Source organism: Canis lupus, chromosome X (genome assembly GCF_011100685.1).
Source record: "Canis lupus familiaris isolate Mischka breed German Shepherd chromosome X, alternate assembly UU_Cfam_GSD_1.0, whole genome shotgun sequence".
Lineage (NCBI taxonomy): Eukaryota > Metazoa > Chordata > Mammalia > Carnivora > Canidae > Canis > Canis lupus.
Window position 1 is genome coordinate 33,842,077 of NC_049260.1, and position 12,788 is coordinate 33,854,864.

General features: G+C 47.6%; 1 long non-coding RNA gene across 1 annotated transcript; it reads left to right on the forward strand.

Moving 5' to 3' along the window:
- The first annotated feature begins 3,873 nt into the window (after positions 1-3,873).
- LOC119868430 lies at positions 3,874-10,233 on the forward strand. The gene is made up of 3 exons (XR_005386249.1): positions 3,874-4,314; positions 5,533-5,623; positions 10,031-10,233. It is a non-coding gene; the product is annotated as an uncharacterized LOC119868430 (long non-coding RNA).
- The last annotated feature ends 2,555 nt before the right edge of the window (positions 10,234-12,788 follow it).

The window sequence follows — 12,788 nt, forward strand, 5'->3', positions numbered from 1 at the left end:
ACTGATCAAACATTTTTATATACCAAATTCATAAGCTCTTCCCTTTGGGAGATAATGATTTTTTATTTTTTTACGATAGGAAGTTCTGGCCACCCTAACCTGACATTTTGCCTTTGGGAATGGCAGATACCACTTCTAGAACATAAAAAGGAAGAATTTAGTTCAGCAGGTACTTGCCTGACTTAGCACGGGGGGAGGCAACCATCTCTTGAAACAAAAGGCCACTGATGATGGGGGCTGAGTAAAACCTTGTTGCCACACTAATCCAGCCTTTCTCAGACTCTAATGTGTGAATATCCCCTGGGGGGGGTTATTAAAATGGGAGCTCTGAGTCAGTGGTCCTGGGTGGGGCCCAGGAGTCTGCATTTCTAGGAAGTTCCCAGGTGAGACCAATGCTGCTGGTCAATGGGCCACACTGGGCATTAGTATACCTTGACATGCTTCAGTTAAAGTTTCTTCCTCTGCAAAGCAGAATTAATAATAACATTGGTTTCAAAGGACTGTAGTGTATTAATGCAGGTGAAATACTTAAAACAGGCTTGGCATATGGTAAGCACTCCATAAATGCTAGTTATCACTATCATTTTGCCTTACGCCCTCCCATTTGTCTTTCTGAATTTCATACCAGCTTATCCCCACAGGCCATATATTAACAGTAACTCAGATTTCAAACTGTATTATCCTTCCCCTTCCCCTCTAATATGGGGACATCAGTGAAGCAGTGAATCAAGGCAGCCCTCCGACCTCTCCCCTCACTACAGCTCCTCCCCGTGTGTCCACAGGACTGGCCAACCTTAGAGTCCGAGTGGGTTTGGGGGTCAGTGACTTCCACCAAACAGGAGGGTTTTCATGCCATGCCTCCACCTAAGTCAGAGATCTGGGCACAGGGAGGAGGAAGATGATGAAGTCCTCCATGGAGATAGACACAGATTGGTTCAGAGTTAGCTCCTCCCTGCTCTCTGCCCATTTCTGCCCAACGTACTGGGACTTCTCTGGGAAATCGTGCCCCAGGAACCCCTTGCTTCCAGCTCAGAAAACTGCCTCCCCACTGGGGAGCTCTCAGAGCTATGGGGCATAAAAATGCCATGGGGTGCCAAGACAGGTCATTGGGGTGGAAGCAGAAAATAATGAAACTTATTTTAGTATATATTTCTTTACCTAAAAAAAATAAAGCAATCAATCAAACCAAAAATCTAATACATATACTGGCTTCAGTACATGTATATAATTTCTGTATAAGCCTACACCTAGTAGTGCATGGGCCTAAAGTATTTTACCAGGGCGTCTGGGTGGCTCAGTCGGTTGGGTGTCTGCCTTTGGCTCAGGTCATGATCCTGGGGTCCTGGGATAGAGCCCTGCATTGGACTCCTGGCTCAGTGGGGAGTTTGCTTCTCCCTCTGCCCCTTCCCCTGCTCATGCTTTTTCTCTGTCTCTCTTAAATAAATAAATACATAAAAATCTTAAAAAAAATAAAAGGGATCCCTGGGTGGCTCAGTGGTTTAGCACCTGCCTTCGGCCCAGGGCGTGATCCTGGAGACCTGGGATAGAGTCCCACATCGGGCTCCCTGCATGGAGCCTGCTTCTCCCTCTGCCTGTGTCTCTGCCTCTCGCTCTCTCTGGGTGTCTCTCATGAATAAATAAATAAAATCTTTTTTAAAAAAGTAAAGCGTTTTGCCATCCAAACAGTTTAGAGATTGTGTCTAGAGATGACCAGGTCCGCCCTTTCATGGATGAGAATAAAAAATCTCTCTGTGGTAGTGACAATTCTGGTGCTGACCAGCCTTTCATTGTCTTCCCAGGCATCCAGGAGGAACGTTTTGCCAGCTCCTTTGCATGGGTGAGGGGTCATGTAACTAGTTCTGGCCAGTACAATGTGGGGGAGGTAATCCACTTGGCTCCCAGGCTTGGCCCCTCTAATAACTTGTGAGGTCCTTCCCTTGCTCCCAGTCTTCTCCTGTCAGCTGGTAGGGTGCAGACAGTCCACCAGGGCTGCAGGGGAGGATGGAGCCAACAGTGGAAGGTGCCTGGGTCTGACCTAGGTGGGAGGAGTGCTCCCAGGAAAGCAGCCCACCTACAAACATCTGTGATGAACTTTTTAGGAGGCAGGAGAAAAGCATTCATTAGGGCACAGAAATGTCGGGGGGAAGGTTGTTGCTGTCATACATCCTAGCCCACCCTGGCCAAATCAGTTTTCTTCATAGCTCACCCTCCTCCCCCCACCTTCACTGCTCAGGCATTTCATTGGCCCCAGCCAAAGGCCTTCTGGATCCTGAACATTTAACATTTAACCACTTAGCATCTTCAGTGCCAGGGAGGTTGTAGGAGCACAGAGTCGAAGTCATGAGATCAAACTCTGAAGCCAGACTACCTGGGTTCAAATCCCAGCTCTGGCCCTTATTAACAGCATGATCTTTCGAGAAGGCATTTTGCCTCTTTCTCCCTTCATTTCCTCATCTCAGATAAGAGATAATATTCATGATTTTTATAGGGTTCTTGGAAGAATCAAATGAGAAAATCCTCGCCAAGCAAGTTAGTGTGCCTGACATAGAGTAAATACTTGATAAATGTTAGCTTTTGGTTATTTCTATTATTGCAACTGTGAGCTTCCCTTCTTTCTGCAATCACAAAGCCTTTCTCAAATTAAAAAGACAAATATAGATGCCCTCCTTCTGCCTGTGTCACTTTTGCCCCATTGACTCCCCCATCTCTCAGGCTCCAGGCAGGTGAGGAAGTGGAACCCGTCTGGCTGGAGTGTCCCCTTCAACCATCCCTGGCCCCTGATCCTGCAAGCCAGAGATCAGTAGGAAATTTCTGAAAGGCTTTCATTACTCCGGTCTCTTGTCTTCTGGCTAGATCGACAATATCATAATCAAGGCATAAAATCCCAACAGAGGCCTGACAGGAGGTTATCTTGCCTTTCTGTAGGGCTACAGGGAATTTAACGAGGCAGCCTCTGCCATTACTGGGTAGACTCATAGAAGAATTTTCTGTGCATTAAATGGAAAACTGCCTCCGTCTTAACCCAGAATATGCTTACCACTAGCCCAAGGCTTCTCAAACTGCAGCATGCACCACAGTCCCCTGGAGGGCTTTTTAAAGCATCACCAGGTCCCATCCTGATTTGGTGGGTCTGGGGTGAGACCCGAATAAGAGCATGTCTGACGAGTTCCCAGGCGATGCAGATGCTGCCAGTCTGTGGACCATACTTCTAGTAGCTTTACATTAGTCCATTTGACAGTCTTTCAGATATTTAAAGACAGCAAGTAGGTCCCTCTTCGGCCGGCTTCTTTCCCCAGTTAACTCTTCTCCATGTTAAACACGTTAGGACCCCCACTTTTCCTTCCCAGGTCAGACTTTGTCCCTAGTCCAGAGTATCCAAAGATGGAAAATACCTAAACACTGTCCCCTGGGAGCTTACAGTTAGGTGGAAAATCGAAAAGGAATCCACTATAACGTGACCCCAGTAAATATTGACTCTGTGCCTGCTGTGTGTTGTAACAGGTCTCAAAGGCTGGTGATTCACTAGTGAGCAGGATGGCAGGGTCCCTACCTCCTAGAGCCCTCTTACCAGTGGGAGACTGAGCAGTGAACAGGACATTACAGCCCAGTGTTGTGAGAGCATGGAGAGGGAAAGCCATGTGGCTGAAATGTAGGGGGAGGCTTCCTGGGGGAACAGATGGCTAAAGGACACAGTGAAATAGGAATGACGCAGGTACAGGATGGGGCGGGTGATTCAGGCGGAGGGGAGGGACGCACCAGAGCCTGGTCCAATTCAAGACTGGTGAGAAGCACTGTGTGGTCAAAAAGAGGCTGCGCATAGGGCCCTGTGGGGTGAGGGTGGGCTGGAGCAAGGATGGCGAGAAGTGGGGTGAAGCAAGGAGAGACTGCTATTTCCTAGGTGAGAGAGGTGGAAAGAGGAAGAAGCAATATTCCCAGAGGCAGGCAGGCTGAAGATCTGTGGGTGATGGTTAGAGAAACGAATACTTCACTAAGGTTTGAAACAGAAATATATATAAATATATATATTTATATATATTTTTCATAGGAAGTGATCCAGAGGATCGGGAGAATCTGGTAGAAGGAAAGTAGGACATGAATGCCACATGCCAACAGACCTGGCTTTGAGTCCCATTTCTGACCCTGACTTTCTGCATGACCTTGGGCAAATTACTTCAATTCTCTGTATCTCAGGAACCTCCTGGATGAGAAGAAATCATAAAACCCAATTCACAGAACTGTCGGGAAAGGCAAATGTTCGGATGTGTAGCTCCCGGCACATAGTCGGCACTCAGGAAACCCATGTTTCTGTGCCAGGTACGTCCTTCCCTGGAAGCAAAAGAGAAAGTGGCTCCCAGAGGCCAGGAGGGCCAGCTTGAACAAGCAAAATCCCAAAGCTGAAGACGCATGGATGGCAGAGACTGTTTCCTGCTTTAAACTTCTGCCAAGCCGAGTGTGGAGCTGTTCTGTTGTTTGTGAGCTGACTTTGTGCCTTGGCTCAAAGAGGGCACTGGGCGGGCGATGGGAGAAGAAAGGCTGGCATTCAGAGGAATGATTTTTGATGGAGAAAGTGTCCTCCTTTGCAGAGCAAAGGGCAAAGCTAAGATTCACAATAGGAAGATAGCACCCTGAGCCTTGTACTTGGCAAGAATATAAAAGGATTTATTTCTATTGTTATCTTTCGCCAGTTCTGACTTAAAGATTGAGTATGGTACAATACATCATAGATTAGAAATAATCACGGGTGCATCATTTTGCAGTTTTAAATTACTTTCATTGACATCATTTATTCATTCAACAAACACGTATTGAGTGCCCAGATTGTGCCAGACACTCATCGTCTTGGGTGTCCACCCACAGTACTTTGACATTGACTCCCTTTCGGCATCTTCCTTGCCTTCTATTGATGTGAATAATCAGAAGTGATCCTAATTTCCTTTCCATTTCAGCCAGGCCTGGGGAAACTTCCATTTGCATTCCTTCCCCTTTGGTGATGCCTGAGTGGTTAGCTAGCTGTGGTTAGTCAATCCTGTTGGTTAATGAACTAAGCAAAGAGATTAAGGTCACAGTTTTGATCCCCAGGGGCTGATTTAGCTCTGCACCTGTGTATACCATCCTGCTCTCTCTACCTCCAACATATACGCTTCCTGTCACCTCAAGGCCTTTGTATATTTTTTTTTTATTCTACCAGAAGGTATCTCACTCTGGCCCCCTAGTCACTGAGATTCAAGGTCATTTCCTCCACAAAGCCTTACTCGCCTCTCAGAGTTGATCAGATGCCTCAGGTTACATTCCCACTGTGCCCTGTACTTCCCTAGTGTGGCATTTATTTTTTATATTGATTAATGTCTGGCTCTTTGCACCAGTTAGGGTAGTGTTCAGCTGCAAGTAATAGAAAACTTGGCTGATGGTGGTTTAAAAACATGAGGGTTTATTTACCTCCCCCCAATAAGATAGGCTATCTAGTACCAGTCTAGTGGCTCACTAATGCCACACGGGACTCAGACTCTTTTTCTCTTCTTTCTCTGTCTACAGCAAGTATGGTTAATCCTCATGTTTACAAGATGACTGCTGCTACTCAGGCATAGTATCTGTATTCCAGACAGAAAGAAAGGAGAAGGAGAATGTGAGTATCCATTGACTACTGTTTATGTCTCATGGGCAGAACTGGGTCCCATGGCAACTTCTAGCTGCAGAAGAGTCTAAAGGGTTAAGTTGTTGCTGTTGAGCTTTTACAACCTACAGAATAGAGGCAAACCAGAGAGGAAGAGTAAGCCAACCGAAGTGGACAGACCTATCTCTCGCCTTCTGCACTTTCTTACTGAGCTTCAAGAATGAGGAGGGCAAGGACCGTGTTTCCTTTGTTCACCATTGCAGGCCTACCTTATACAATATCTGTCACATTGGAGGCCCCTGGTAAGCATTTTGTTAAATGTCAATAAATGAATCCTGGCAGAGCGAATCTCCCATTTTAGGTCTTAAGAGTGAACAGAAGAAGATAGATAGATCAATGCCATCTTGCTCCTATGGGTAAAAGAATTTAAAATAGACAACATCAGGGGCCCCACTAGCCTCTACATTGCCTTTGCATGAATTAGGAAGAGGCACCCACCCCTTCCTCAAGACACATTACTGCCATCTACTGGAAAATTATCTTACTAAAATGGTAAGTTTACCACATCTACAATGTAAGCGGTGCCTCCACAGACAGGGTGAGGCCATTTGCTGAACAACCCACATGGCCATGAGTGGCCATCTTGCAGGAAATGTAAGCAGTGAATCACCAGTAGGGTGGATGTGGTCCATGAAGAAGCCATCATACCTGTCACCCGAAGCAGAGGAGGGGAGCCTTCCTGGGGAACAGGGCTGTAGATTTTACCAGGGCTGATGGAAACGTGCCATATGTAAATACGTACTATTCTGAAGCATCAGGGATATGGTGAGAAGACCAGAAGGTGTGTTTGATTTCTGCTCTTCTTTGTCCACCTCTATAATATTGTGAGGACCACTTAATCCTTCTACGTTTCAGTTTCCTCATCTCTAAATTGGGGGCAAGCACTCCTGCCTCAAGAGATGTGTTTGCATATCCAGTGAGATAATGTACATGAAAGGGTCTGGGAATCTGCTCAGCATCAGAAAAATGTCAGCTATTGCTAGCATGCAGAGCTGACAGGAAGTAAATACTAGTGACTGACTGTTCAAATCTCATTTCTACCTCTCTTCAGACACATGACCTTGGGCATGTTACTTCATTTCTCTGGGGCTCGGTCTTCTCATCTGTAAAATTGGTATAATGTTATTAGAACCCACTGCCCAGGAAAGTTGTGAGGATGAAAATTAGTAATATGTGTTCCCTGAATGCCAGCTAACTAACGTTAAGCCTTGCTTTAGGCTCTGCATTTTGCATTTAGTATTTCATTGAAATTCCTAAATAAGTCACCTTTGACTTTTTGAAAACAACAACAAAAAGAAACGAAAGGGTTCCTAGGCCTTTTTGCAGAAAGAGCTGAGCCTGCGGGCATGGAATGATTCAGCACATTTCTACGACTCTGGATCTGTTGTGATGTCTCTGATGTGTGAAAAGGAAACCTCCTGTTCACAGACCTTCTCCGTCTCCATCCCATGCCACCCCTCTCACTCTTGGCCAAATCCGGATGCCGGCCCTCCTAGGTTGTAGCTGGGATTTCTCACTAAGTGGTTAGTGAGACTCATTTCATGGCCAGTTCATGATTTACAAAGCACAAAAGGAACTGAAGGGGGAGGGAAAGGCCAGCCAGGCAGACAGGGTGGGTCAGGCCAGCCAGGCAGAATTCTGGTTCCCATATGCTCTGGTTCTTGCCTCCATACACCTTCTCCCTGCGGCTCCTATGGGATGAGGCCCTGTGACCGCTGGGAAAATCCACGCAGACACTAGCACCCTGAGACAGAAGGGCAGAGCAAAGCAAGCCAGCAACAACGTTGCTAATTGGGCTGCTGTCTAATGGCTGATTCCCTTATATACAGCCTCCCAGAGCTGGGCTGGCCTGTGGAGTAACAATATTTCATCCTGCCCTGTTTTGCACTTGTCTCCTCTTCACCACTGCAGATGCACCTCCTGCAAATCTTGTCAGGGTATAGAGTTTTGGAGGAAACAAGATGTTTTCCCTGCATTTCTCACATCACATTTCACTGGAGTCAACAGTCTTCCTTCCTTTTCTTTCCTTCTGCCCCAGAGAAGGAAAACTGCTGTGCACCCAGTTTCTGGGCTTAGTTGCTATGTGACCTGAAGCTGACATCTTTTGTGCGTGTCATGGTTTATAGCAGAGTGGTTAAAAATCAGCTCCCATTCTGGTGACTAAATTTTATTGACTTTTCTAAGGCCTGTGGTGGGACTGACATGTCCCCCATTTAATTACTTCCTTCTTTTTGACAGCAGATTGAGTTAACCAGAGGACACGCAGGTGGCTCTGGGGCCAGGGAACTTGGAGTGGCCATGGTGAGGCAGCTGAGAGGGGCCGGGGTGAGCACAGGCTGGAGATGGAACAACCTGCTGGCAGTTGTGAGCTGTGGTTTTATGGTTGCGCTGGGGGCAATAACCAAACAGTGGGGCTTTTGGACTAATTTGAAGAATGCTTTGCATAAATCCCAGCTGCTAGCCATATGTCCGACCCTTGTAGAGGGGAGGGTGTGTTTCCCTGAGCTCTTGTTTCCTTCCCCAGAAGTCAAGACTAACCAAGCCTCTAAATGCCCAGCCCGGCTCTTTAGGGGAGGAGAGTTGGCCACAAAAGCTAGAGCTGATTTAATCACAACCTAAATTTATATTATGCTTTACCAGATTTTCCCTTCCAATAACATTGTGTCATTTTGTCCTCATAAAACCCCAAAATATAGGCCAGGTAGGAATCCTCCATTTACAGCTAGGAAGGCGAAGGCCCAGGGAGACTGTGACCGGTGAGAAAAGCAAACATGTTGAAGCTGACTAGGTGTCAGGCACTCTTCTGAACCCTTGAGAGCTCCTAATTCATTTCATGCTTGTACCGGTCCTCCAAGGCAGGAACCATTATCATCCCTGCTTCTTGGAGGAGGGAAGTAAGCCCAGAGAGGTTACTTGACTTGCCCACGGTCACACAGCTAGTAAGTGGCAGAGCTGGGATTTAAACCCAGGCAGTCTGGCCCCAGAGTCAGTTTTTATGTCCACGGCACATGATGCCAGATGGCTTGGCAAGTGACAGAGTTGGAATTCTCATGCAGGTATTCACACACCAAGTTCAGGTTTTCCCTCGTGCCATACCATCTTCTGAATTTTCTCCTTAAAGATCCTTTATTCCAGGAAGCATTAGCTCCAGCAACTTAGATTTGGACTCTTCTCATCTGGTATCGCAAAATCTTTCACTTAAATCCATTTAATTAGTCCCTCCAACCCACTTACCATGACGTCTGAGGTAGACCCAGTCCAAAGGTGCTGTAATGTGTTAGGAAATGACTCCCAAACCAAGGCTTTGGAAAAATACAGGTATCTAGGTGTTGGGAGTTGTAAAGCCTGGCAGCCCGACGCCTGGCAAAGCACAAGGTGCCGTTCCCAGGGAAGAATGGGCGTGGCCCTCACCTGCGGGCTGGGTTTGTGAGCTGGGGCACTGGCACCCTGAGCTCCCAGGGGAGTCGGCCTCTGCCTCTCCTGTTGGGATAAAGGTCATTCCAGCCCAGACTTCCCTGACAATTATGGGTTTCTTGGCGAAGGTGTCTCCAATGGCCTGCAGTAAGTGTGAGCAATCCAGGTGGAAGGGAGGGAGCCGTTTTAATGGAATAGTATCTCCAGCCATCCAGGCTGACTTTCTCCCCAGAGAAAACTAGTAAAACCTTTGCTCTGCATTCACTGGTGTCCCAAAGAAAACCTATGGGTGCATGCAGATTTTTATATTTTGTAGCCCAAACCAAACAGGGAAAATCCAAATCAGATTTTGTGGTTATGGCCATAAAAGCGGAGTGTGACTCCCACTTTCTGCTCCCAAGGGCGATGTTTCCCCTTCATTTGCACACTAACTCTGCCGCCAGGCCTTAGGTAACCTGAAACAAGCAACACAACTCAACTGGGGCTGAAAAACCACAAAAGGAGACGATTAGAAAGACAGGAAAAAAATGGGTTGGGTTGTACTAATCATTAGTCATATTTACATCATTTCTTGGCAACAGTCTATTTCTCTAGGTTGGATTTCCCCAAAAGCTGGCCTTGCAACATGGATTTGGGTGCAGGTAGTTTATTTGGGAGGTGATTGCAGGAGGTGTCTTTAGGGAGTGGAGAAGCGAGACAGGGAAGACATGGAAGCTGATTCAGAGTATCAAAACAGGTTTCCACTGTTGGCAACCAGGGCTTGGCTCTGCTGGGGATCTCAGGGAAATGGTGTGGAATGTGCCTCATAGTCCTACCCAGGGAGCAGGGGAGCTGGGGTATTTATCTACCATCTCCCGTTGTTCATTGGCTTGGAGCCGCTCCTGTATGTGTTAACTCCTCTGGCCTCTCCCACAAGTGGCCTGACAGTATTTCATTTGCTTACAGTAAGAAGCCATCGAGCTACATGAGGACACCGAGTGCCAAGGGGGTATGAGCAGGTCCCTGACATCATCTGCTGCTCTCTGGAGGAAGAGGGTGTGAAGGAAGTGAAGATTATATATTGTAATTAGGATTCTTCTGGTTGCCAGTGACAAAATCCCCTATCAACATAGCTTCAACCAAAAAAAAAAAAAAGATAATAAAAATAAAATAAGGTAACATAGCTCCAGGTGCACAGACTGCTATGAGGGCCCTGTCCTCTGTCTCTCTCTTGCTCATGTTCTCTTCTGTATTGGCCTTACTGTCTGGCTGGCTGCGAAGAGTGTGAAAAAGATGGCAGCTCTAGGCTTACATGCTTCTTATTCCTCCTGATGTCAGAGAAGAGCATTTCTCCTCATAGCTCTGGTTAAAGTCTTGAGGAAGGCTCTTATTGGCCTATCGTGGGTCACGTGCCCATTCCTGTACCAGATGATGAGGCCAAGAGGATGGGGCCTTACTGACTGACCAGACTCAGGTCATGGGTTGGGTTGGGGAGGATGGCATTGTCCTATCCTAACATGGATCAAGCAGAATTTCTGGGACCTATGGGATAGGTGGTTCTAGAAGTATGTTGATAAGCCAGCTTTTAAACAAATGAATGAAGATCCTGATTTGCATCTGATTTCCATGGTATAGATGTTCCCACCACGGCTAATTTTAAGCTACCAACATGATGCCACCAAATAGGGAGTTGAGAAGAGATGCACACAGTCAGCTCTTGGGAGCCAGTGTGAGCTGGCTCCAGCACACCACTGAGTCATTCCTGCAAAGCAGGACCCTGGGCACACTGTAGCCATGAGCGCTGTGAAATAGAAAGCTTTGGTCTTTCTTGTGGAGGCCCAGTTTTAGCCATGAAGGCCTAAATTAAGACCTGACAGGAAAGCTTGCTTTGTTTGGCATGTGTGATGCCCGGGATGAATGGGTATATTCCACAGTGTTCTTCTTCCCCCACAGTCTTCATCTTGCACACCCCTCCAGGAAGCGCTTAATGGACAGGGTCTAGAAGAGAGCTCAGGAAAACACGTAGGCTCTGAGTATTTGTCCCATGAATGTACGAGTGAGTGAGTGGCCAGTCCGTGGAGTTAGACACCTTCCCCGACACCACAAATGTGCCCAGCTCATGAGCAACCAGCGCCACACTTGTGATACCTAAGCTTTGCACACCTCACGTTATACCTCTGGACTGTCACCACAGGCCCTCCAGACCTTCTCATCCTCGTCCTGGGAGGGCCCACAGCTGGCCACGGATGCTGGCTGTGCCCTTGCCACCCCACTGCCCCACGTGAGGAAAGTGCCACTTGGGCCCATTGTCCTGTCACCGTCACTGTGCTCCCCTTGCTCTTCAGCTTCTCTAAGCTGGCGTTGTCCTTGCTGTTTGAGGCCAGGAGGGGTGGCTGTCCCTGGCCTGCCTGCCTCGGTTGCCTTCCCAGGCTGGGGACCCACGAAGATGGCTCCTCCTCATCCTGTCACATGAGCCCGCTGGGGCTTGTCTGATGAGTCTCCTTACCCATTGGCCCAGAGAACTTTATGCCTTTGCAGTTCTTTTGTTTCAAAATAAAAACCATAGCTAGGAAGCTGCAAGGTTGGAAAGTTGTTGCCACACACACATGCGCGCGCGCACACACACACACACACACTCTCACACCAAACCAGATTTGCTGAGAACAGGAGAATGGGAAGGCTGAAGCTCAGGGAGCGTTTCAAGGTCACAGGCAAGGAGGGGCCTGCGGTGGTGGGGATGGAAAGGATGAAGACACAACAGTCGAATGCATTATTTAGTGTGTTCCACATCGCAAAGCCAAGAATGGCTCCTTCGCACCAGAAGATTTGATGTATCAGGCTGGCTGTCTCCTCAGAGGACACCCCCCAGTCTCCTCTTGAGTTCATGGAGACATGGTTGTCTAGGTGACAACTGTCAGGCAAGAAGCTGCTAAGCTGAAGAATAAAATCGCCTTAGCTAATAGACCGGCGTGCTATTATGTACCTGAAAGTTTAACTGCTATATTACCCTGAAAGAATCATTTGGAGGGGAGGAAGGAGCTCGCTTTTCCCTGGGCTACATCAGTGAATTCAATTTCTATTGAAGAGAGACTAGCATTTTAAAAACCACGGTGTGTGGAGCTTCGAGTCCTTTTCTTCTTTCGGTGAGAAATGATTTAATAATGAACTTACAACTGCAGGGCCTCCAGTCAGCCCCCTGGAGCCCTGGGAGAGGGAAGAGGAGGCGTAACGGGGCCGCGGGCTGGCAGGCTCCGTCCTGTTGTGTCCCTGCTCGGGCCCAGGCTCTGTGACTGAGGTTACCCCAGAGCAACTTGGTTCAGACACGTGTAGAGTCTGAGCGATAATTTTCCTCCCTCACAAGATTGCCGGGTGCCTCTAATTAACGGTTGTGAATTCCTTAGATGGGGCTGTTATCAGATGGAAAGGGGCTAATTGTACCGGTCACAATAGTTAACCTCTTCCAGAAGGAATGGTGTGTGTGTGTGTGTGTGTGTGTGTGTGTGCGTGAGCGCGCGCGCGTCTGTGTGCTTGTGTGTGAGTCGGCCTTGGTTCTTTCTGCAAATGAAGCAGAAAAGCTTGAGAATCATCGAAATTCTTTGGCATCAAGATACCAGCAAATCCAAGATTGTATTCACTGAGACTTTCTCACCACGCCAATAGCGGTGGACTTGTACTGGGCTCTTTCTGTGCACCTGCCAGGGCACTAGATGCCTTTCCTGGCTTG